Source organism: Hydra vulgaris, chromosome 04 (genome assembly GCF_038396675.1).
Source record: "Hydra vulgaris chromosome 04, alternate assembly HydraT2T_AEP".
NCBI classification, from domain to species: Eukaryota; Metazoa; Cnidaria; class Hydrozoa; order Anthoathecata; family Hydridae; genus Hydra; species Hydra vulgaris.
Window position 1 is genome coordinate 30849827 of NC_088923.1, and position 27674 is coordinate 30877500.

General features: G+C 28.2%; 1 long non-coding RNA gene across 4 annotated transcripts in view; it reads right to left on the minus strand.

Moving 5' to 3' along the window:
- Positions 1-237: 237 nt before the first annotated feature.
- LOC105847492 (innexin inx3) overlaps positions 238-27674 on the minus strand; it is a 72664-nt gene continuing 45227 nt past the window's right edge. Inside the window, exons 1-6 of one of the 4 annotated variants that reach the window (XR_010638173.1) lie at positions 23288-23503; positions 21120-21309; positions 19990-20225; positions 19517-19901; positions 18739-18967; positions 18185-18638 (exon numbers count right to left, since the gene is read on the minus strand). This is a non-coding gene — a long non-coding RNA (innexin inx3). Of the gene's footprint in view, positions 2208-18184; positions 18639-18738; positions 18968-19516; positions 19902-19989; positions 20226-21119; positions 21311-23287; positions 23504-27674 lie in introns of those variants that run through there. The other 3 variants (XR_010638174.1, XR_010638175.1, XR_010638176.1) reach the window with 3 other exon arrangements.

Genomic DNA, 27674 nt, shown 5'->3' on the forward strand with positions numbered 1-27674 from the left:
TTAAAATTAAGGTATAATATTAAAATTAAGGTATAATATTAAAATTAAGGTATAAAATTAAAAAATAAGATTATTAAATAAATTTAATGTTTATTATCAAATAAACACTAATTATATAGTAATAAAAACATTATTATAAATAAAAAGTAAAGATTTTAAAGCATTTCCATTACTTTAGTATACTTATCCTTTAAGTTTCTAAAATGGAAAGGATAGAGTTTCATCATAACTATCTAAGTCTTATTTTATAATTATTATCAACATTTAAATAGAACTCGTTTTCTGACTCTTTTGCAACTTTTTTTTTTTAATTTTCATGTTTTTTCTTTCTTTTTTAGTTTTTTCATTTAATAACTTTTTCTCCATAGCCAATTGTTTCTTTCTTAATCTTTCTTCCTCTACTTTTGACTTTTTATCTGCAGCTAATTGTTTCTTTTTCAATTTTTCATCCTTTATTTTTGACTTTTCTTGCACTTTTGTCTTCTGAATAAGCTGCCACGTTTCAGATGTTACAACCGATGGTAAACGTTGTACTTTGCGCTTGGACGATTGGACTGGTTGTTTTGGCCATATTAAAACACTTTCGATTGGATTTATTATTTCTGCTGCTATTTTTAAACTGAAACAAGCTGGTTTTGGTTCTATAACAGCTGCATTATTGCAATCAGGCATTTCCATATCGGCTATACCTTTTTCATTTTCTAAATTAACAGTTGTTGATAGATTTTTATTACCCTGTTGTATTTCATCAGGTAAAATTATGGTCTTATATGTTTCAGATAAGGCTCTTTTCCAAAAATGATACAACTGGAGGTATTCAAGACCACCTTTCCAACCTAAATGCTTGTCAGCCAATTTAAACTGCTCTAAAATACTAAAATCAATGCACTTTTCAATAAAGGTTATGGGAGAGTAAGCTGATAAAGTCACACTTGAATGGTTTTCTTCTAAATAAGGAGCCGGAGGAACAGTTGACTCCGATAATTTTTGAACAATTTTTTTGTAGTCAACACTATTAGCATCAAATGGAAAAGTTTCGGTTTTTTTAAAACCACTTTTAATATTATTTGCCATAGAAGGATCGATTATAAAAGAATTTAATGCTTCTGGTACATTTTCATTGTTTATTTCTTGTCCTTCATGGTTAATGCGCCATTGTCGGCAAAACGATTTCCACTTTGCTTTCATTGGCCCAAAAACTGCCACAGCGAGCGGCTGCAAAATATGTGTTGCATTTGGGAACAAAGCAACAAGAATTATTCCATTTTTAGAGCAATACTCACTAAGTTCGATAGAAAAATGTGACACATGACCATCAAAAAAAATTATAACTGGTAAAGGAATTTCTTCTTTTATCAAAAATGGATGAAAAACGTTTGTTATATACTCAAAAAAACATTCTGCGGTCATCCAACCATTTTCACTTTTTCCAATACCCCATTCTGATGGAGCAGCATTTATAATTCTATTTGGAAGACGAACATATTTAAAAATTGTTAATGATGGAGTAAAAGTTCCGCTGGCATTTACTGCAAATTAAGTAGGGATGCTTTTTTTATTACTTCGAGCACTTACTTCATATGTATTTTTTCCTTGTTCACCAATTAATAAATTAGTTTTTGGTGACAACTGAAAACCATTCTCATCCATATTGAAAACGCGCATCGAATCATTTAAATATTGAGCGTTTTCTCCTAAAAGCTTCGGAATTTCAGTAAACCAATTTCTTATGGCTTTTTCAGTTACTCCTCCTCTAGCTCGGTTTAAGTATTCACTTCGTTTTTGAGATTGCTGTTTGTGGCGGCGAAGAAATACATAAAACCAACCTTTTGCAGGACGGTTGTTAGTAAATTTTGTTTTTATATTGTTGGAATTCAAATATTTTTGCACAGTATCTAATAGCTGTACTACAGACATGGCAAATCCCATTCTGGTGCATGTTAGTAACCACTCGACTAACATGTTTTCAATTTGTTCACCTAGAACTGATTCATACCCGCAGTGTTGTATTTTCAAAGAAGTTCTTCCGGGTATTTTATCACGAAGCGTCTGATAAGGAATTCTAAACGTCTTGCTCGGTTTGTACATAACCATACCTTTTTTAACAGCATTAATAGCATCACGTAATTGACTATCTGTATATTGAAGTCTTCGTTTTGAACTACAAAGTTTTGTCTTATATTTTTTTCGTGCCATTGTAAAATAATCTAAGTAAAATATTTATTTTTATAGTAAAAAAGAAACAAATTGATTATTCATTGGACATACGATATGTATGGAATGACATTTTTTTTAGTTCATACTTATCGTACATTCAAAAATACTACATTGATACTATAATGATGAGTTGTTTTAATAATAGTAATAATAATTCATGTTTTATTTACCTGATTAAGTCAATTTAGAAATAAAATTTTATGTTATCTTCATAAATTTCCTTGTTTTATTTGAAACGCTTCTAACAGCTGGTACTTAAAATAAAAAGCATTTTCATAGGCTGACTTAATAAACCCACTGAGTTCAATTAAGTAACTATGTATTGCGGTTTCTATGTATTGTAATAGAAGTGCATGACAATGTTGTTGATACACAAAATATAAAAATAAAAAAATAATTACTACTTTTTGCAAAATTTATGTTAGTATTTAAAACCTACGGTAAGTGTCGACTCACGGTAGGTGTGGAAACGACCCTACTACAAAAAAGAAATAATAAAAAAAAATAAAAAACGTTACTTTTGAGCAATATCGTCAACAATAAAAACAATGTTCAACAATAAAAACAATACTTGTTTTTTGTTTTTTTACGATAATTTTTATTGTCAACAATAAAAACAAAAACGATTTTAGACTAAAGAAACATTTAATACAATAAAAGAATAAAAAAACATTTAATACACATTTAGATTTATTAGAATAAAACACATATTAGAATAAAACACATAACTTAATACATTTTATTTGTTTTATTATATGTTACATAATAATATACTAAATATTTTTTTATTGATTAGAAAATAAAACTTGCTTCGTTAACTCAACTTTGTGGTGCAATCGTAACTTTAAATATTTACCGGTAATAATTTTAACTAAAAATATTATATGATTACTTTGCGGATTTCATCAAACATATGATCATGCAAACAGTTAAAAACAGAAATGTGCATATTATGAAAACATTTGATCACTGGTAGTTCAATAATGTTCAGTTTATTTAAATTATCTGCTAGTTCAAATATCATAAATTCTGTTTAAGCCAATTTGCTTTAGTAAATTACTTCAGCTGATAAATTTAGACTGATCTTTGGATATAAAGAATAATGTTTCAGAGTCACAAGTGTAGAGGTATTTTCATCTAAAGTCAAAGCATCAATTCCGGAATTATATATTACAGTTTGGTTAACTTGGCAAACTAAAAACCTAGCAATATAGATTACAACATCAACAACATATAATGGCAGTGTTTCAAGTTCTGGAAGCTTATAATATGCATAATCATTTAGCTAAAAATGGCTTTCAAAAATATCATCACTATCCTTTAAATTGCTAATTTAAAAACCTAAATTTTGGATTTCTAATGGCATTTTGTGAGACTTACAGTTACTACGGTTACAGTTAAAATATTGGTCAACTATTTACATTTTGAGAACTAGTCATAAGTCTCTTCAAAATGAATTACCTGTCAGGTAATTTCCAGTTTCAATTTCCAATTTCCATGCAACAGAAAGTTTCCAACGTCTGTTCAAACAGATCACCATAAAAGCTAAGACTATATTTGTTTCGAGTAAATTATCATTAATATTAATATTGGCACCAAAATCAATATAACCCAAACATTTATTGTATATCCTTTCAATTTTTTTTCTAATAGACATCTTATCTAACTTCTTTGAACACACAACACTATGATCAATTTCCTGAGCCTTTTTCACCTGGTTTTAAAGAGCAACTAAATCTTCTTTAATAAATTCGGGGAACCAGTCAACACCTTCAGACCATTTTTGAATTGTTTGCGGATGAGAAAGCGCATTATCAAATGTTTTCTTAACATGACTATATACTTTAACGGAGTAAAAATAATAATGTTAAAAAAATTTTTTTTTAGTTCTATGGGTTTTAATTCGACGAAATAATTGTTTTGTGGTTTTAGACATGGTTCTCTGAAATTAAATAAATTAAATAAGTTAATATAATAATATTAGTTAGAAAAGTATATTTATACAAAATAATTTTAAATCACAATCATTCATCCAAGCTCATAAAAAAAACTGTAAAAAATAAATCCAAAGTTGTTTAGTTTTTTGCTGACAATATAATAGTCTAATGTTAAAATCTATTTGATTTTGGATACAAAAATTTTAATCTAAACAGCAATAAATGTGAGTGAACTGATTTTCCATAACGTTAATGTTGTTGACTTCAGCAATCATAGACTTACTTTATTGATGATATTATTGGTGATCTAGGATTGGTATCTTATTGTTTTAATGTATTGGGAAATCATATATAGAAAAAATTGCATCATGTTTTAGTTTCTTTGTGAAATGCTTACCACAAATATTTTTTTTTATAGATTTTATATTTATATATCTAAGTACCAAAAAATTTTAAAAACATTCATAATGAAGATAATTCTTAGGAGCTGCTCACGTTTCACTGTAGAAGGAAAGTAAGAAAAAGGATGTATAGATTTTTAAGTTTTTAGCTGCTTTACTAGATAAAGGTTTACATTTTACTTTCTTTGGTACATTAATAGAAGAAGATTAATAATGTTAAAAAAAATTATAGAATACTAAAGGCTTTAAATATAAATAAAGAATGAAATAAACAAAAAATCAATTTTTGCGTACTTTTAAAGCATGATAATTAGACTAGCAATCTGTCTACTTTATTTATTATTTTTTTATCCTTTTTAGGTCTTAACTATCTAATATATAGAAATAAAATAAAATGACCGTGGAAAAGCGTAAGCATTTTTATAATTTCAAGCTAAAACATAAAAAAAACCAATCAATTTATCATAGTTTTTTTCTGAAAGAGTTTGTTTCGCCATTTGACAGTCATTTGTTTGATATTCAGATCAGATTTGAAACAAAAGATAAGCAAAATTATGGTATTTAAAAAGTCCAAGAAATCTTTTTGGGGATTGTTTTATTTAGATGTTTTAAGACGCTTTTTTTATTTTTTCAATATGATGACTTATATTCTCTATGCGACGATTGAAAATGTTTTTATCTCTCTATGTTGAAAGGCAAAAAAATTAATTTTTCAAATCGACAGTTAACTTATGAAACATGAGCAACATCTCTAATTAATCGTAAACTGAAAATAAGTGTATCTACTCAAGATGCTCTGAATTCAGAAGACATTCTGTTTTTTGTTTACATAACGAAGAACTCAAAGTAAGAAGTTTAAGCTTGAGAGATTTTTAACTTCGATACTTTGATTGTATAGATCAGTTATTCAGATACAATCAGTTACCTCGAAGTAAAACTGCTGCGGAGTAATACTGCCGCGGAGTAATAGTCGTTTTTTCTTATATTATTGACTTTAATACACTATGAGTTCTATGAGTAATATTAGTACGCATTATATGTATAAAATCCAAATTTCTCGAAAGTTGCTCGAAAGTTTGTTTGGAGGTACTAAGAGTCTATAAAAATCACTTTATGTCATATTTAAAAAGATCTGGTCAGAAATCTTTAATAAGGTAAACAAGCTAAAGAATGTGACAATCTTGAATTGATTCTTTTTCTGGTTTAGTATTTTATGTAAAAACCAAAGTAGTTCTAACCTACTTGACTTATGTGCTTTTTAACAATACCTTTGGGTGTTGTTAAAATGAGGTGCTGAAGGTGATTACCACAAGTTAGTCAAGTAAAATATAGTTTTTCTTGGTTAAGTCATTGATAACTTTAAACTCTCGCAGCTGGAGCAATAAATAAGGATTGATCGCTTATGTGTTATATATTTTGATAATTTAGATGACCAAAGTTATGAACAAGATATTGACAGTGAACAATGAGAGTTATAAGTGGAACTTGAAACAAAGTAAATACCCTTGCTGGTTGTTGAAATACCTTATATACCCTTGGGTACCTAAAACATAAAAAATTCAAATCTTCTACTGACATTCAAGCTGGAAAATTCACTTTGAATTTGATGAATAAAACTACTGCTTTTTTAAATATTTGATAAATGCATATGTGCTTCTCTCAAGTATACCTATGAGCAATATTTCACTAAAACCTTGAAAAAAATATATATATTTGCTGAAATTCAATTTTTTAAAAGGATTTTAATAATTCCAACAAAATAAATCACAAAGGAAACACAAGTTATATAAACAATTTCACTTGGAGACAAAATGATCTACAAAATTTTCCAAAGCTTTTCAACACAATAATTCTTTCTTTCAAATATTCTTCTTTTGGTATTTTAATGACTTTATGATGGCTTTGTGGTTAATGACCAAGACTTGTCTTTTTTTACAAGTGCTTGTAATTGTAGTCAAGAACACACTTGAGCAAATTATGACCATAATCAGAATGGCTTGGTTGTCTCTTGTATCTTTTCCTAGTGAACCTTGAAATCGACATGTGAAGTCTCTGTTGCCTGTTCACTGAAAACTCCAAGACTTTGTTCATTTCAATTTTTTAGATACCATACACAACTTGTACCATACAGATATCACATTATGGGTTAATCTGAAGACAGTGGTGTTTCCCGGAAAAAATGACAAAAATGATAATTTAGCACAATTTGTGGCACTTTGTTATAATTTTTTAAATCCTCATATTTTAGTTTTATTTATATTTTGTAATTTTATTCAACATTTATAAATGTTTGTGAAATTTTTTTTGTTTTTTTTTGTTTGTTTTTTTGTTACTTCACCTCCCCCAAGGCCGATAAGGCCACTATAGATGAGGAGGCTACTTGTGGTTATAACCCTCTCTCAACTCTATAATTCCGAAACATGAAATATTCATAAAAACCAAATTATCTAGTTTTTTATTAGCTACAGCTTTTATTTTATTCATTATATGCTAAAAACTGATGTATTTGATGATGGAGGCACATATACATTTGTCAAATATTTAAAAAAGCAGTAATTTTATTTAATCAAATTCAAAGTGAAATCTCCGGCTTGAATGTCAGTAAAAGATTTAAATTTTTTAAGTTTTAGGTACCCAAGGGTATAAACTTTGTCCCCTAAAAAGAGCAACAACAGACTTTTTTGGTCATGTTACATATGATTTTTAAAGGGTGTGCAGCATGACTTTTCCTAACCTTGCTGGCTCTGATAGCTGTATCTTTTTTTAACATTTATCTAAAGAAGTTATCAATAAAACAATTAACGGAGATTCTGGGCGTAGAAAAATTTTTTAGAGCTACAGAAGGTTAATTCAGTTTGTCAAAAACTTGCAAATAACAAATGACTGCACTGAGAGAAATATTCAAGACTATTTTTTTCAAGATCAAATTAAAGAGGATAGAGAAGAAAGCTTTCCGCTATGTTACTAAATAACCGGTAGTTAAGATAGAAATATCTAAGAAAAAAATACAAAGTAAAAATTAAACATACTGATACTGTGCATTTTTTAGATGTTGTTATTTAAATAAATTTATTTTTCAGAAAAATGAAACTTTTTTTCTTTAAGACTATAAAGTTTTTAATTTTTTTTGCTATAAATATACAACTTTTTTAATGAGTAGTACTATGCGTGAAATCAAACTCAGTATAATCTTGTTGCACATAACCTTAGAAGCTGAAGCTTTAAATATGATCATTTTCATGCATATGACAAAGATTGTCATATACGTGAAAATTTTGTAGTACAATATGACACAGGCTAATGAGCAAGTGCCAGTTGCACTAATTAAAAAACTTATTCGAACAAAAAATATGCTTAGACTTGAAGCAACAAGAACATCCTTCTTTTTTTTTCTTTTCTTTTTTGAGGTCAATATTTTACATCTGACTTCAGCTATATTTGTGTCGCCGAATCTAAATATTTGTGTCGCCGAATCTAAGTATTTGTGTCGCCGAATCTAAATACTTGAATCTAAATATTTGTGTCGACGAATCTAAATGCTTGTGTCGCCGAATCTAAATATTTGTGTCGCCGAATCTAAAAACAGTTTTTCTCTATCAGGTCTAGTTTTTTAAAAAATAATTTTTTTAAGGTGCAGTTCTAAACGAAGTTTAAGGTTCTAACTCCATTTTGCAAATTTATAACTCACATATACAAGGTTTGTTTACTGTATTATATATATTTGTCATATTGTCAGTTTACATGTCAGTTAGTTACAGGAAAATCCACGGGGAGGACTAGCCATATTGTAAATGAAGCGACCTTAAACTACATTTGAGATTAGTATGTGAGTTGTCGCCGTGTGAAATAGATGAAAGTCGGTGTCGAGTGATACTTCTGTTTCAAAAAATATTCTCATTATGTTAACCTAAAACGTACTTTATTATAGATTGCTGCTGTATTTTTGTTGTTACACCAAGATAAAATGAGTTAAAGTAGAAGAAATTGTGCGATTCACCCTGATGTGTTTTGCTACATATGCGGAGAATATATATATTTAACGAAAACAGAGTAGTGAAGAAGAATCGGTAACTTTGTAAATAGGATTTACCTTTGATACTTTGGTGTTCGGCTTGGGGATTAATATAAAACCTGGGAACCAAATCAGATCTGTAAAGCTTGTACAGAACATTTACGAGAGTGGACTACCGGGAAAAGTAAAAGTGTAAAGTTTGGCGTGCCAATCGTTTAAAGAGAACCCCAAAACCAATTCAATGGCTGTTATTTCTGCCAAGTAAATATTACTGGAATCAATTGAAGTGACCGTAGCAAGTGGACTTATCCTGATTTAGTCTCTGCAAAACAACCGGTTCTTCACTCAGAGGAAGTGCTAATCCCAACGTTTCTCCAGCTACTAGAGCTCTGTGAGGATGAATTTTGTTCTTCTGATCACATTTCTGATTCTAATGAAAGTGTCAGTAATTATGAGGGAATATCATCAATTTCACAACGTTTCAACCAAGATGAGTTGAATGATCTCACCAGTAATCTTAACCTGTAAAAAGAAGCTTCTGAATTACATACTTTCTTCCGTATACAAGAAAAGGATCTGCTACCATTCTTCTCTCAATAAGAGGACCTTGCATTTTGTCACAAAATTAGAGAACTCCTGTAAAAAATGGGTCATCCTGAATATTTGAAGATAATTGGCTATAATTTATTAACAGCTTAAAGCGATGTTTGAAATGTGTTCTTCTGCACGTATAAGAACAAATTTGGTTTAATAACAATTGCTTACTCAACGAAAATAAAAGAAGAATATAGCACTATTGCTTTCGTCAAAAAGAATATAACACCATTTCTTTCTCTTTGGACAGCAAAGTGGTTACACCCAATATCCTTACTTCTTATGTCTCTGAAATAGTAGAGACAAAACAAACCACTGGATTAGAAAAAAAATGGTTTAAGAGAGAAAACATAGACTTGATGGGAAAAAGACTGTCATTAACGACGCCTTAGTTGAAAAGAGAGAAAATTTTTGAAAAGAGAGAAAATTTTTCTTCCACTGCATTTTAAGCTAGAATTTATGTAACAATTCGTAAAAACTCTTGATAAAAGCCAATTGTGTTTTAGGTATATAGGAAAGAAAATGCCACAGTTGAGTACAAAATTAAAGCAGGAATATATGACGCTCCATAAAAAAGACATTAATGACTCTGCCTTCGTGAACTTAATGGATGAGGCTGAGCAAAAAACTTGATCTTAATTTATTGCAGTTGTCATAAATTTTCTGGGCAAACGCCAAAATTATATTTAAGTAGTAAACGAGATGCTTTGCAGCTTCAAATCCCTTGGTTGTAATATAAGTATTAAGAAGCACTCTTTACGCAGCTATTTAAACCGTTTTCCTGAAAATTTAAGAGACAACTTATGAGTGAGGATAAAAGTGAAAAATTTCACCAAGGTATTAAAACTTTGTAGAACAACTACCAAGGAAGATCGGATACGTACATGGTGGCAATTACTTCAGGAGTTTAAAAAGATACCGATATAGAAAAGAAGCTTCCGGAGTGTTCAGTGACTATAGTTTGTTTCATACATATTTTTTTCTTTTATCTTTGTATATAGTGATTATATATATAATAAAGTGTAATATAGTATATAATTATATATTTGTAGAATATAATAATCAAAATTTCATTTTACTGAAAATAATGTAATGTATATTTCATTAAAATCTTATGTCGTAAAAATTTAAGCTAATAAGCAAAATCTAACGGTACATTTAAATTCAGGGCATCAAGTTTATATAGAATCAACTGAATACACTTCGGCACCAAAAAAGCTGAAAGGCAAGATCTAACTTTATATTTGAATTTAGGGGATCAAATTCTTATAAAATCAGCTACAAATACTCCGGCACCAAAACAGCTATTGACCAGTGTTATTTATTAGAAGAAAATTTAAAAATCTATTTTTGTCTTAACAAACTTTAAAATTCTCACCCTAGCAAAAAAAATGTTTTTTTCAAAAAAATTAACTTTTACTAAACCAAAAAGGCTGTTTTTTAGAAAAATTTTTTCAAAAATTTTCTCTTTTCAAAATTGAATTTGCTAATTCCGGAAAAAAGTTATAAGCGAAAAACCGATATAAATATTTTTCGAAGGAAAAGAAAATATGATAATTGTTCACACTCATGCATTAAAATAACTATAAATTAGTTTAGCGAGGCATCAACTTTGCACATCGCTTTGCGAGGCTAAACTAGTTAATAGTTATTAATTTAGCCGAGCTTATTTTACGGAAAGACTTGTAGGCAATTTGAAAAATGTTTTACAGCGCCACCATATTGACACACAAAAAAAAACCAAAAGAGTCAACATTCCGAGAGTTGAAGGGCAGTTTCTAAGTACGTCTAAGGTGCTCGAGAAACTAAAGCACGACAAAGAGGCCAAAAGTCAAAGCAATTAAAGAAAAGCAAAATTCACTTCATTGAAGCTTCAGATAAAATTTAGCAAGAGCAACATTCAAAAAAATCGAGACAAAACAAAGACATCAAGAGGTCACAGAAATTAGGAAGAAGCACTGCCAACTCAAAACAACATGTAGTACCAATGTGAAGATTTTAGTTGTAATTCTTGGGTTTGTCGATTGTGTTTACCCAAATAATACAAAATCGGTGAAGAGTTTTTTTGCATGAAAAAATGCCGAATACCTGCTTCTGACGATGAAATAACTTTATTTAATTAATAAATAGTTTTATTTCTCATATTTGATTAAAATAGTTTTTTTGTAAACTTAACTTCTAATAAGATTAGTTTTCATTGTATTTTTAATTAAATTTGCTTGATTTTCATAATATCTTGATCAATTGTTATTAAAATTGAACTAGTTTCCATTCCCAAATAATAAGGAGAAAAGTAAACGTTTTTTTTCTTCTTAAAAATCGATTTTTTTTTTAATTTTTAAAATATTTTTTTATCAATTTTCATATATTTATGTAATGTAAAAAATTCTCTATAAAAAAAAAAAAAAAAAAATTTCTTTAAGAAAGTAATTGAGTTTAGAGCTTACTCTATATTTTTAAAATAAGAAATTTTTAAATTGGGCTTCAAAGTTCAAATGAAAATTGAATATTTTACGACACTTTCTTACGATTTCCTTTTTCATTTTTATTCTTTTATTTACGTTATTAAAGTTTATAATATAAATAAATTTATAAACTATAGACATGCTTACTATTAACAATAGTTTCATTGATGATTTGTCCAAGTTTATTATCATATTCATTTATTCGCTGATGGCATAACTTGCCCAACACAGTTACTCATTTTACCCCGCTGGGGCAAGTAAAGCAGTTCGTAAACTTTAGACAATATCCTCTCAAACAAATTAAATCTGATAGACTTAGTAAAAATTGCTTTACTAGCCCCGCTCTACCCTATATATTTTGGCGTATTATGCGTTAGTTGGCGCAACTAGATTCTGGCATACCAGAGTTTGTGTTAAATGACCCATTAAAAAGATACTGTTGGGATTGTGTTGATATATGAGTGGCAAACGCATTGTTTGTAAGATATTGTTGCATCACAAATAATCTTGTTTACTATATTTACGCACCTGTGGCGCAGTGGTTAGAGCGCTTGCTTTAGAAGCAGGAGATCAATGTTCGAAACGAACTCTGAACATATATTCGCATCACGGTAAGGAAGGAGGCGTGAACTTCCTAGTTAAATGCACTTCCGCGGAGCTCTGTGACAAGACCGTTAGGTCTTCTTGGGACACCTAAATAACAAAATAAAACAACTAAACAATATAACTGTACAATATAACTAAGCTGTCAGACCAAGTAACTAAGTTGCTCGTGTCGCTTTTTCTTTGCCACAACATTTAATATCAAGCAAAAGGCACTAGAAAAATGCTTGCCAGTATTGTCCATCATTGATTCAGTCCATAATGCTCATTATTGTTGTTTGGTTGTTGTACAATATGCTGCCAAGTTAATCACCATTTGCTTTCTCTCATAAAAAATAGTTTCATTTCCAACATTACTATCTTAATTTACAGTACTTTTAAAAGTCTTTTTAAATCATTAAAAAAAATTTTTATTAATAATACAGCCTACTTTTTAATATTTCTAATAAATGTTTCATTACAAATTGTTCAATTTTTTTAATATTTCTAATGTGTATGATGTAGAAAACTAAAATTATACTAAAACTGTACATGTTCATCAACTATATTCAAAATTATACATTCATTAATTGATCATTAGCGATGGGTAATAAACATGCATGACTGGCCGTTGGGGGCTAGACACAGTTAAACGTCCTTACATCGGCTGGCTGTTAAGGATATGCGCGGCAAAATGTACTTACATCGACTAACGATAAGTTTGAATTGTCATTATTAGATTTTAAAAAAGAGTTTTACCTAAAAGTCATTTATTTTTGTTTTTAATAGTTATTTCAACGCAGATAGAAACCAGAACTTTTTGTTGCGCAATTTAACATTATGAAAAAAGATTTATAAAAAATGTCGCAAGTATCAGCGCTTTTGCGACATTTAATTTTTTTATTTTTTTTTATTTTTTTATTTTAGGTGCCCCAAGAAGTCCTAACGGTCTTGTCACAGAGCACTGCGGAAGTGCATTTAACCAGGAAGCTCACGCCTCCTTCCTTACCGTGACGCGAAAATATGTCCAGAGCTCGTTTCGAACCTCGGTCTCCTGCTTATAAAGCAAGCGTTCTAACCACTACGCCACGGCCGCATAATTTTTTTTTTTTTTTTTTTTTTTGCATCAGCGTAATACTAGAACACTATACGTTGATATTGAGACCAATGTTTTTATATGATTTTTGATGAACATGAAATTCTCTTTCATAATATTTTAGCTAAAAAAATTGGGAATAGTCTGCAGTTAGTGTTTACCTTAACCTGTTAGTTGGAACCTTGTCAAACTAGATACTAGTTAACTCAACCTTCAGATAGAACTTTGGCACATTGGTAGTTCGCTTATTTTACGCTAGATCGCAGTAAATTTTAGTTTATCTTGCTTTTCATGATACAAATAGTCCAATTAAGTCATAATCTCAATTTTGGAAAAAATGTCAGTCAGAACCTTGTCAAACCAACGCGATGAACTGTCTTCTAATTCAGCACGTTTGTCTTAAACTCTTTGTTGTATTTTTCATGTTTACTAACATTATTTTTAATTTCTTTAAAGTTGTTTAACTCTCTAATAAATTGCTCATATTCGTTTAAAAAGGTTTGTTTCCGTCTATAATTTCAATTATTTGTTTAAAAAGGTTTACGTCTATAATGACGTCATAATCAATGACTAATGAGTTTGACTTCCTGATGAGCCTAATGATGAGCTTAATGGTGAGCTTAATTTGTTTTTAATACAATCAAATATGAGTTTGATAACATTCTCAGGTTGTTGAAAAAGTTTACAACATTAAATATTGCTTTAATCTTAGCTTTAATCTTTCATTAAAAGATGAAGTTTTCCAAGACCAATCTTTTTTATTATTATTATTCAAAATAGCATTCCATTATCTTTATTATATCTTTAATTATAAAACTTTATTTAGCATCAATTGTAAAAATAAATTCTTTAAGCTTACGTTTAAAAGAGTTGAAGTTAGAGGAGAAAAGGGTACAATGGAACATGAGGTGAAGTAGGATATGGCAATATCTCAGCAAAAAGTTTAACAATGTGAGAGGTTTTTTTTACATCTGTGAAAGTTTTACAATTACTTCTTTATATTAATGTGTTCTTGAGTTTCAGAAGAAGTTTTTTTCAAAATAACTGTAAATATATGAAAAGCTAACCCATTTCCTGATTTCGAACACATCGTCAATAGTTAATATTTATCTGTTGCCTGTTCATATTTTTATAAAAAGTATTGGACAAAACATTTGCAACCAACATCGAACAATGCTAAAAAGTGTTCCTAATTTTACATGTCTTAAAAACGAAACGAACTATACTACCACAGCAAACAGTTCAGGAGTCTGGAGTCATAGCATGCCATGACATGAGCAATCAGCTGACAGGTGACAGCACACAAGCAGAATTTCGTTGACAAGTGCCATTTTGCAGCGGACAAAACAAGTGCAACATTTTTGGTTTGTTTCATTTTCTTAAGTCTGGTCCGTTTCAACGTCACGGAAATTTTTTAATAATTAAAGGAAGTATCCAGAAGTTTCCAGAAGCTTCAAGAAGTTTCCAAAAGAAGCATCTGGAAGCATCCAGTAGCATCCAGAAATATCCAGAAACATTCAGAAGCATCCAGACGCATCCAGAAGCTTCCAGAAGCATCGAAAAGAAGCATCTAGAATCTTCCAGAAAAGGTTCACACAGGTTCATTTTACTATATAAGAGACATGTAAATCGACATGTAACTCAGTCAGTATATGGAAGTCAATCAGTCAGTATTATCAAGACAGTTTATCGAAGTGAGTTTTATCAAAGTGTTTTATTGAAGAACATCAATACATGAACTGAAATACAACAAGCGCTTTATTACATCAATACAGTCCACATCCAACCAAGACGTTTTGTTCCACAGAGCATTATTGTATCATCACAAGGTAAGTGTAACACGGTAAGCCTTGAGAAGCGTGATTATTTATTTTTATTATTTTTATGACTTCAAGTGCAAAAATGGCTCCCAGTCTTGGATTGGAACTAAGAAAGAAAATTATTGGCGATAACGTAAGTGGATTGTCACAAAAAACTATTTGTGATAAATATCGCGTGAAAACATGGACCGTATTAAGACTATGTTCCAAATATCGTTCTACGGGGAAGTTGACAGCAGATTACAAAGGTGGAAGACCGCGTTCCACCACTTCTAGAGAGGATTCTATGATCGTCAGATCCCTGGATATCATCAGTCAAGAAGGATCCCTGGATATCATCAGTCGAGATACAAAAGCAATTAGAGCTGTCTGTATCGGACCGAACAATCAGACGACGTGCTGTTGAAGCCGGATTGTTTTCTCGACGCCCTGCAAAGAAACCGCTGATTTCACTAAAAAACCAGAAGAAAAGACTTGTTTGCTACATCTCATATTGACTAGAATGTGCAGAAATGGCAAACTGTCCTGTTCAGTGATGAATCGAAGTTCAACATCATTGGGAGCGATGGCATTTGCCATGTATGTCAACCGGCCGGAAAACACCTCGATTTACGTTACTGCCATAAGACCGTGAAGCATGGTGGAGACAATGTAATGGTCTGGGGGTGTTTTTCTGCTAACGGTCTAGGTCCAATAAATCGAAACGATGGAATAATGGACCGTTTCATATATAAAAATATCCTGAAAGATGTTATGTTACCTCATGCTGAATGGGATATGCCAATAGAATGGGTTTTTCAGCAAGACAACGATCCGAAATACATTGCAAAAGTAGTCAAGCAGTGGTTTCAAGGCAGCCACCTATCGGTGATGGATTGGCCGCCTCAATCTCCGGATTTCAACCTTATTGAGAACCTGTGGGAGATCGTCAACCGCAGAATTAATTGCGAAGGTGTTCGTAATAAGGATCAACTGTTTGAACAAATCCAAAAAACCTGGGCAGCGATTCCACAAAGTTTCATTGATCACCTGATCGAATCTATGCCTCGAAGACGCAAGGCTGTGATCGACAACAAAGGATTCGCCACGAAATATTGATAGCGAAATACAGCTTGGTCAATATTTTGTCGACTTGCACTTGTTTTGTCAATAAGGAAATCAACTTTTTTTAATACATTTAATTAATTTATTAATTTTCGTCTACAATAATGAACTTTGTGATGAATAAAACTTGAAGAACTTTGTCTCTAAACAGTTACATAGTTATTTCTCTAAATTGAAAAAATGCAGCACTTTTATATAAAGAAACTAAATTAGCATTATTTGGTTGTACTCGTTTTGTCCGATACTGTATATAGTTTTTAATTAATTTCCAATATCCTTGCTTGGATGTCCATACTCCGCAAAAATAATCAAACCATTTTGAAAAAATTTCTGTGTTTATCCATCTGTAAGAATAAGCATCACCTTTCAGTATGTGCTTGCAAAAGGAAATATCAAAAATGATGGAATAGAAAATAAATTTATTTACTGAAAAAACATAGTTTATATTCGGTTAAAACAACTATATAAAACAAAGATGTTGTTGCAACTACTATTGATGGGTTGATTTGTGACAAGAGATTTGGATGGGAAACTGTCAAACTTTATCGCTGCTTTAATTTGCAATTTTAGTATTAAAGTTATTTTTGCAAAAAGGAAAGTGAACTGTCAAATTCCGTATGTTTATGGTAAGATTTCAATGTTTAGATTATGTGATTATGATTTTTATTATAGAAAAAAAATATTTAATACTGGTTTATTTCGGAATTTCACCCAGATTATTGAAGACATCAAATATTTTTATAACACTACATTTTAAAGTTTATTAAAGATTAACTATAAATATTATTATAAATTATAAAGATTAACTATAAATATTATTATAAATTATAAAGATTAACTATAAATATTATTATAAATTATAAAGATTAACTATAAATATTATTATAAATGCCAACAATTTTTTGGCACTTTTTTATCTCCCTTTCCCCCTTGAAAAATTATTGGTATGTTATATTATGAGTAGAATAGACAAAATAAAAAAATGTTCAGAACTTTTTTCTAACTTGTCCCATTTCACCCCGACACGAGACAAATAATGACACATTAAAAAGTCAATGACAAGTCAATTTAATGATTTTAATTTTTAAAGTAATGAGTTTCGTAATAATTTACCATGGCAATTTATTGGTCTATGAATTTATCCCAAATTTTATGGTTTAAGTGAAAGATATAAAGCTATTTAAGATTAAGCTATTTAAGAAGTTTGATTTTATCAAACTTCTTAAATTTTTTGGTAAAATTTAAAAAGTTTGATAAAAAAGAGGACGTTGACTTTTTCTTAAATGTGCCTTAAAGCTTTAAGTTATTTGCTGAGACAACTAAAATTGTAAAGAATGGTGCTGTGACTGACTTTAAGGTTTTATCAAAGAAATGTAAGCAATGTCAAAATTGGGATGATAAAAAAACCATTAAGCATAATTGGAGCATATACCTAATACACGTGAAAGCTTCAACATATTTGTTTCATACAGACAGCGCAAGTTTGATTGAAGTTTTAGAAATGAAAAGAATGCTTCACTTACAACGCGCTAAACTTAACTTACAACACACTTTATACAAAGACGATGGATATATTGATTAATTTAGTATGTCAAACTCCGATTTTTATAAAGGTCACAAAATTATTAAAGAAGAAAGTGTTGGAGCTTTATAAAATTATTATAGAAGAAAGTGTTGGAGCTTTATAAAATTATTAAAGAATATGCTGGACTTTTATAAAATTATTAAAGGGTAATATGTTGGAGCTTTATAAAACTATTACGCTTTTAAAGGTCTTTAATTTTTTAGTTTTAATCATCGGTTATTATGCAACGTTAGTCAATATTAATTAGATATATAAAATAAAATAGGCAGATTAGAATTTTATAGAGAAAAGAAACAGGCCATCATAAGCCAACCTGACCAAAAGACCGAAAGCCAAAAAGTAGAAAAAATACGATACAATATATAACAACATTGACAAAAATCACAATTTTATTGTTATAAACATATGAAGTAAAACTTTATCGTACATAATTATAAAATTTTATTCTTAAGGAAAATCGAGAAAAGTTTTAATCTCACCATTTAAACTATAAAAAATAACAGGTATTGAAAGTTAAAAAGAGTTAGAAACGCCAAAAAAAAATCGGCTATATGAATACAAAATGTAAAGTAAATTTACTAATACGATGGAGCTCCTTTTCGTTTTATTGGATACATTGGGATATCGGATTTATCAATGCTGCTTCGACGATCGTTTGGATTGTGAGGTGGTTGCGGCAGTGTGTCATGAGCCCGGTCTTTTAGTCTTAAAAGTACGTCACTGTATAGGGAAATGTTCTTTTTTCTCAAAAGTTCCAGATATTCAATCTCGCGATAACACAATGAATTAAATAACTTTTTCAACTCACTGTTACGACTATGTTGGCTATAAAAATTATGGGTTTCATAGTAAAATAAATTATGTAAGTTATATAATAATAACAAAAATAATAAATTATGTTAATAAACTTTCGCGTTTGACTTACTTAATTCCAATAAACCCAATTGCATAACTAACAGCTGAGATAATCAAGCCAACAATTGACACAACCATTCCCAAGACCATTCCAAACCAAAGCACAACAAAGACGTACTGGTATAAGATGTGTGGTGAGATTTCACATAAAAGTTTGTGCTGATTTCCAAATGAAGCCTTTATATCTTTTGATGAAGAATACAGCTCACAATATCCAAATGGAGGTAAAAGCTCATTACCTTAAAAAATTTATTTAATTAATATCATAATAAACTATTTTTTTATCAAACTTTTATAAAATACTAACTAATATTAATTCGAATATTGAAAATTTTTAGATGAACAAAAGAACAACAATTTTTGAAAAACTAGATTTGATTGTTTTAAACTAATACATTTAATACAACTTTCACTTACCCTAAAGTACGCTTTCTAAACCTCTAAAAACCTTTTTTTAATTAATAACTATATAAATCATAATTATTAACATAACATATTAATTTGCAATACAAACTATGAGTTTGTATTTTATTGTTTATTTTGGCTGCTGTCTAAATGTCTAAAAATGTTACTGATGAGACAAACGTTAGATTGATATAGTCATAAATAAAATTCAGAAAAAACCATGAATACTATTTAAAGGAAAACTTAAAGTTAAATTCTTAAATTTTGAAAAACTTAATAAAACGATATTTTTTTCTTCTACTTTGAACACAAAATTTATTTCTTTACTATTTTTAGAAATTTAATAAATAAAAATAGAGGGTACATTGAAAATTATTTTTTACCTGGTTTAGGGTGATCTCGTACACCCATGTAATCGTAAGCAACAGTATTGTTAAGCCTGGTCCAATCCAACCATTTTTTCCCATAACCCTTAAAGTCTCCGTGTAAAAGGCTATTGGTACCAAAAAATGCCAAAAAGTTAATTACTACATATGCTAATTTGATTAGCAAATTAAATAATTGTCGAAGAGTTAAACGCAAAACTCCACTTGTTCGTGTATTAAGTTTGTAAGGAAAGAAGCGGTCAATAATCTTGTCTAAATTGTTTTCATTCTTAGTGATTTCTTCAGTTAATTCAATAATATCACTGTTAACAGTTTTATAGAAAAAGTACGGAAAGTAATATAAAACTGCTAATGTAGCTAAGTAAAATGGCATCCATTGATACTAAAATATAAGTTGTTAATTTATTTATCTGAAATTAAAATTAATAATAAACTAAATATTTTTTTAAATCTTTAATTTTAATTTAAACCTGCAAGTAGAAAGTCTTTTTCATTGGAACGCAATCCACACCTGCTAATGCGCTCAACTTAGATTCAGTAGGACAAAGCACTTTGTTGTTCATGAGTCCATCATAATCCATATCTTTTGGAATGCCATAATAAGAACTTTCATCTATGCGAGACCTCATCTCTTTGTAAACATACAAACCCTGAATCCAACATGTGCTAGATGCAAAAGGTTTAAAACCACCAGGATCTTGTTCTCCTGCATTACATACATACATATATAAATATGTGTGTGAGGAGCCCGTTTGCAAAAACCCGCTAAGTCCAAGCAAATTGATTTCGACAAAAAAATTAAACTACTCTTAGTTGCGCATTAAACAGAATTTTTTTGTCCATTTTTAGGACAAAAAAATATTGGTTTAATATTTAAAGAGATGATAAATTACAGTATATAGAATTTGAACTCAACATTTTTGCGACTTGATGTGTTTTGCAGATGGACTCCTCATATACTCTCAAAAATAAATAAATAATAAAAGTTTTACATGATAATTTAATATGGTAATAATCGATGAAGTTGTTTTTTTGAATTTTGCCAGGGTGTTTGACACAGTGCTATATAAAAAGTTGCTGTCTCTTATGGAATATCCATTCTTAAAACTCAATGGATGGAACCCAATTTAAAAGAAACTGTACAGAAATCAGCAGTGGTATACCACTTACTGACTCATACCAGTTAAAGCAAATAATACTAATCTGAAAGTAGTTGATTATATAATATTAATAATTATAATAATAATAGCAATAATAATAATAGCAATAATAATAATAGCAATAATAATAATAGCAATAATAATGATGATGATGATGATGATGATGATGATGATGATGATGATGATGATGATGATGATGATGATGATGATGATGATGATAATAGTAATACAGTAGGTATTTTCAAAGAATTTTATCAGTAAGGTATTTTTAACAAGATATGGTAAATTTCTTGTTTTAATTTTTATTATTATTACAACAACAGTAAGAGTAATAATAGCAAAAACAACCCCAATAATAATAGTAATAACAACAATAAAAACACTAATATAATATAAAAAAGTAAACTTATAATTAACAAGTTAAAAGTAAATAAGCCTACCAGACACAATGCAATGAACTTTATCTGCATACCAGTTCAATCCAGTAACTATAGTACAAGCCATCAAGAGCTTTACCATAAACATCCGGTTATATCGATCGGTAAGGGGATCATAGCGAGCCTTAAACTTGATCTTAAACAAATTCTTTAAATCTGATGCTACAAAAGCCATCTTCACTTATAAAAATCACTATTTAAAAAATAATAGCAATAAAAAAAAAGTTTAAAAAAATATGAACAAAATAGGAGAAAAATAAAGTAGAAGTAAAATATAAAATCTACATATTTTTATTCAGATTAAAATGTATACAGCAAAAAGAAAAAACAGTTTTTAAAAACTTTGAATCTGGAAAATATAATACTAGTGGCTTTACAAGGATACATCAGATAACTAAAACGTGTTCAAAATAAATTATAAATATTTTAAAATAAATTATATTTTAATCGATTTGATCAAAGGAAATTCATTAGACTTTTGTATTTTCAGAGAGCGAAAAAAACTTTTTTTTGCCGACTATTTAAACTGTTTGGTAAAGAAAAAGCATTTAATTGTTCTTATGAAATGTTAGCAAAAGAGCAATGTTAATTTGTATTACTATATAACTAATTTAAATATTTTTTTGTTAATTTATTTTTAACGCCAGTGACTTAGGTTATAAAATTGCTACATGTATTAATTTTATGTATTTATTACAACTTAAAAAAATATCTCTAATTAAAGACATGATAAAGATTTTATTCATTTTGCTACGAGATAAAGTATTTTTATTTGACTAACAATCGTCGGCGTTTGTCAAATTTAAAATTTGATGCTTTCGTTATTTGATTGTTTATTGTGTATTTAAGTCGTAAAACAAAAAAAGGTTACAGAGATCAAATCTATTCAGCCTTAAGGATTAATACTAATCGATATACGATTGTCTCAATATTTTTCTTTTTTGTTATTTAATATAAATATTTTCTTTAAGCAGCGACGTTTTTTGTGTATGAGGAGGACATATTTAAGTTCTTGAAAAAAAAGTATAACGAAGGGTTCGATTAAAAGTTTGGCATCAGAAAATTAGGATTTTTTTTAACTCTCCTAGATTATAAAAAATTAAAATTAAATCATGAAATGTAAAATAAATAATATTAATAGTAAATGTAAACAAATTCTAAGAACTCCGGGAACTAGAGTATAACTAAATAAAAGCAACTTGTAACAAGGAGTTAGGCGGCTTAAGCGCCGCTAATGCTTAAAATATAACTTGAGTTTTTGCAAAATTTAACTTTTAACAAAAAAATGGTTTTTAAAAACTACTTCTAAAAATATCCCTTCGCTTCCAGTGGCAAAAACTTTATTACAAACATAAAAAATTTTTTTATCTAAAAATGTAGCAAGAATATATCATTTTAAAATATTCAATTGTTTAACTGTTTTGTGTGCAAATATTTGTCGTAAAATTGTTTAGCAAATAAATCTTGAATAAAAAAAGAAAAAACTCGTTTTAATAACGCTGCAAAGTTTTCTTTTTCTTCTTTTCTTATTTTAGGCTCATAAGTAAATTTTAAAACATTGTTTAATAAAAACTAATAAAACTTGGTTCACGGCAAAAACCATTATGAATACTAATAGAATAATAATGCTAATAAAATAATACTTAAAATTTTTTATAAACAATTAAATAATAATATTTAATATTACTATATTATTTAATTTTTTATTAATGGGGAAAACTGCCTCATTTTAAGTAATAATAATTAATATTTTAAATGTTTATAAGTTTAAACTAACTAATATTTTAAATATATTAAAGTTTAACTATATTAATGATAACTATTATTATTGATATTAATATTAGAATAAAAATAAATATTACAATTAAAACAATAATAACAATTAAAATAATAATATACAAATATTCATTCATTCTATAGATATGTGTATAGTTAAAATTAAATATGCAGATAAAATATATTATACAAATATATTCACATAAAAAAATACGAAATAAATACGCAAATATCAAATACACATTAGCGTGAATTTTAACAAGAAATAGTTTTATTTGGAAAAAAAGTTTATGTTTTTATTATAAAATAATAAATTAAAACAAAACAAATATTTATTTATTTTGATGTTTTTCTATTCTTTAATAAGTACTAAAATTTTATAACTATTAAAATACCTTTGTTGTCTTTTTTTTTATGATTGTTACTTTGAGTTTTAAAAAATCGAATACGAACTGCGGTATTTTATCTCGTCAGTATTTAATTCAAGACGAAGATAAAAGTGTTTGTTCAGTTGATGACACATTTTTTGCTCTCCTTCTTGGTATACTTCCATTGTTATATTTTTTATTAGGAAGTTTTCTTTTGATAACTGTTATGATAGCAATTAACGGGCGCTTTACAAGTCACGCTTGATGAAAATTTTCTATTCAGAGAATATTGCCAAAAACATGCTGAAAATCAGACGCCATTTTTTACTTCAAATAAGTAAAATTTATAATTTTGTTTTTCGAGCATTGAAAAAAAAGATATATAATATATAAATATATATATATATAAAATATACATGTTTAATACATTGATTTATATATATATATATATATATATATATATATATATATATATATATATATATATATATATATATATATATATATATATATATATATATATATATTATATATATATATACATATATATATATACATATATATATATATATATATATATATATATATATATATATATATATATATATATGTATATGCATATATATTATATATATATGTATATATTATATATAATATATATATGTATATCTATATATTAGGTACGCGGAAATCGCGATTTACGGAACCGATTTTTATGCTAAAATTTTGGTTCTCATTTTTTTAACACTTTTTTAGGCAGCGTGGGACAGACGTGTTTTTGTAGAATTTTTTTTTAGAAACATATATACACATAGATACTTTTTTGAAAGAAGAAGAGCTAATCTTGATTTTTCAAGACTTTTATGTATGGTTACTGAACTTTTTTATGGATTATTTTGCTCCTGAACATTTGGTTGATGTTCACACATGAAATTGCAGTCGAAGAAATGTCGATCCCCCTTTTTTAATTATTAAAATAGTATTCTACATGCATTTGTTATTCACTTACCAAATTTCAACGAAAAAAAAATACCAGCAAATAGTTTAATTTGTGTTAGATTAAGTTTACCATTTTTTTTAAGTAGTTCTAGGCAAACGTTATTTTGTGGTGATTCTTATTAGAAACATATATGAACCTAGACTATTTTTAAAAAACGAAAGGTTAATCTTGATTTTTTTATAACCATAATGTATGATTAGCATACTTTTTTATAGATTATTTTTTCGAAAATTTTGCATGAAAATTTGGTTGATGTTCACACATGAAATTGCAGTCGTAGAAATGTCGATCCCCTTTTTTTATTATTAAAATAATTTTCTACATGCATTTGCTATTCACATGCCAATTTTCAACGAAAAATATATACCAGCAAATAGTTTAATTAAATACCAGCAAATAGTTTAATTAAATACCAGCAAATAGTTTAATTAAATACCAGCAAATAGTTTAATTAAATACCAGCAAATAGTTTAATTTTCAACGAAAAATAAATACCAGCAAATAGTTTAATTAAATACCAGCAAATAGTTTAATTTTCAACGAAAAATAAATACCAGCAAATAGTTTTATTAAATACCAGCAAATAGTTTAATTTTCAACGAAAAATAAATACCAGCAAATAGTTTAATGTAGAACTTTTGGTGCCTATTTTTGTTTTTTTGTTGATGTTTTTTTCGGTAAGCGAAATTAAGATTAAAATTAAAGTGCAAAATATAAATAAAAGTGTTTTTAATTCTCTAACAGATTAAAGTTAATTTCTTTTATTTCATAATAATATTATAGTTAACTTATGTTTGAAACAAAAAATAATAATAAATGTAAAACTTATTGTTTTCTTATGTTACATATAAAAAGAATAATGTTTCAGATAAAGACTCTTGCTTTTGAATGGATTGTTAAGTGATAGTATCAGTTAACAATTTTATTAACACACCATATATAAATAAGTATACAAATCAGATTCTTCATTGGTTTATTCCTAACAAAAAATTTGTTAGTGTTTTTTCAACTATAATAAAAGATATTATTGTTATTATCTTTTTTTACTTCGATTGTATACTTCTATAACTGGACTATTATTTAAATCATTATACTAGCATGCCTTATGTTTACTTATTGTTTAGACTCTACTAAATATTATGCTTATTTGTAAGGTTTCATAAGTATAAATAACATCGTTTATATATAACTACAACCAAATTAACATAATTTATATATAAACAAAGTATGCATAATAAATACCATTATACCATTATAAACCAAAGTATATACATTCCTAATGTTAGCGTATTTTTTAATAAATATATATTCTTATATTTTTACTGTTATATTTTGATTGTTTATTTTCATTTTGTTAATAAGGTTGTATCTTACACAGAACTGATTTGACGATTGTTACTTTTGTAACTTACTTTTGACAATTACGTAGTGTTTTGTGTAATTTTACAATTTTTTTGTTATCTTTAGTCCAATCTACACTCTACCACTGGTAAATTTGTATAGGATAATTTTTAGTATTGATTATAAAATTACAAATACAATCAGCAACGAGTGGTAAGTTTAACAATTGTTACTTTTTAATATGTATGCATTTCTCGACAATTGCAAATTTGTTTTTTATTACAACTTTGTTAACCTTGAGATACATCTTCAGCTGCTACAATTGGTAAGTTTAAAAAAGCTATTATTTTCTAATCTGTTTATGCGTGATGTATGCGTAAAACAATTATTTCTAATATGTGTATGCCTTTCTTATCAATAGCAAATAAAATTTTATTTTATTACAACTTATTTTTTCATTTAATTTCACAACCTTCTCTATAATCAGCACAACCTTCTGCTAGTAAAATTATGATTTAATTATTTTTCTGAATGATTATTGAATTCATAATATTTCTATTTACATACACTATTTAATACATTTTTATTATGTTATCCATCAAAGTGCAGTAGAAGTAAAATCAAGAGTAGTATTTAAATTTTTACTTTGATTAACATTTTTAAAATATATAGTTGATTGTCTTTCATTTTATTTGTTCAGCCAATGACTTTCACAAATAGTTGGTTTATATTAAATGTTACATAATACAATTCAGTACTAATCTATTTACAATTCAATGCCATTAGATCTTACATATGGTGTCTATCAGAGATACATGTATCAGCACCCTGGACCGACTAGCAGTCGCTCATTTTTGTGATGGGTCCAGTTAGGAGGGAATGACGGGGAATCATTTAGCTGGACCTATCATCTCCTAACAGGGGTGCTAGGAGCTACAGCAGAAGAAAACTGTTGTGGAGAAGTTTGCAGGCGAAGACAGCATGGTAGCAGCTTTGTGGTTAATGGTGGCATACACAATCATTAGGCACCACCATTCTTGTTTTTTTATTAAAAATTTATATGTAATATCATCAAGTTTGTTTTCCATTTTGTCTCAATTTTTTTCAAACATTTGAATTATTTATTTAAAATTTTTTTACCCAAAATAATTTAAAAATGAAGCATTGACAAGTGTAATAGTTTTAATGAAATATTTTGTATGTTTTCCATGTGATTAAAAATTGTAGTATAAAAAGTAGTCAAGTTGTACCTATAAACAGTTATAAACTTTTAGATACGATCAGGACTTTTTGAGGATTTCATAGCCCATATTAAATACAGTGTTAAATTTATGTGTAATATTTTATTGAGTTGATAAATATGAAAAGTTTTTTTTTTTTTAGGGTGGATACTCCAACCTGCATTTTGTAATGTGATAAGATTTGTAAAGTTATGTCTCTATTTTATACAGCGGAGAAAATAGAATTAGCCTCACCATGTGCTGATCCAATATTTTGTAAATCTGTAAACAAGTTTGTGCGGTACAACTTTTGTATCCACACACATATAATTACTGTTACAAACAACAACTTTTTAGATTATAATATAGCATAATTAAATTGCGGAACATTTGATAAAACCATAAAATGTATAATACTTGATATTTGCGGTAACAAATAGAATTAGCCGCATCAATAATTATTTTCAGTTTACTTGTATATTTTGATCTGGTGATACGCATTTGTGAGTTAGTTTTTTATTATTATTTGTAAGTTAAACAAAGACTGTGAAATCAGTGCTCATAAAGTTTTTAACATTTGATTTTTGATACCTTTATTTGAAATGGGACGTGGTAAGCGTTTAACGAATGAAGAATTAGCAGTAATCAAAGCATACAAAGATACAGGCTTATCTAATCGGGAAATTGCAAAGAAAATTAAAAGATCTCCAAAAGTGGTTAACAATTACTTCAAGATTGGCGTTAATTATGGAGCCTATAAGGGAAGTGGTGGCAAACGTAAAATTGATAATCGTACTAAACGAGTTATTGTACGTCGTGCTGCTGCTCAGCACATGACTGCATCTCAAATTCG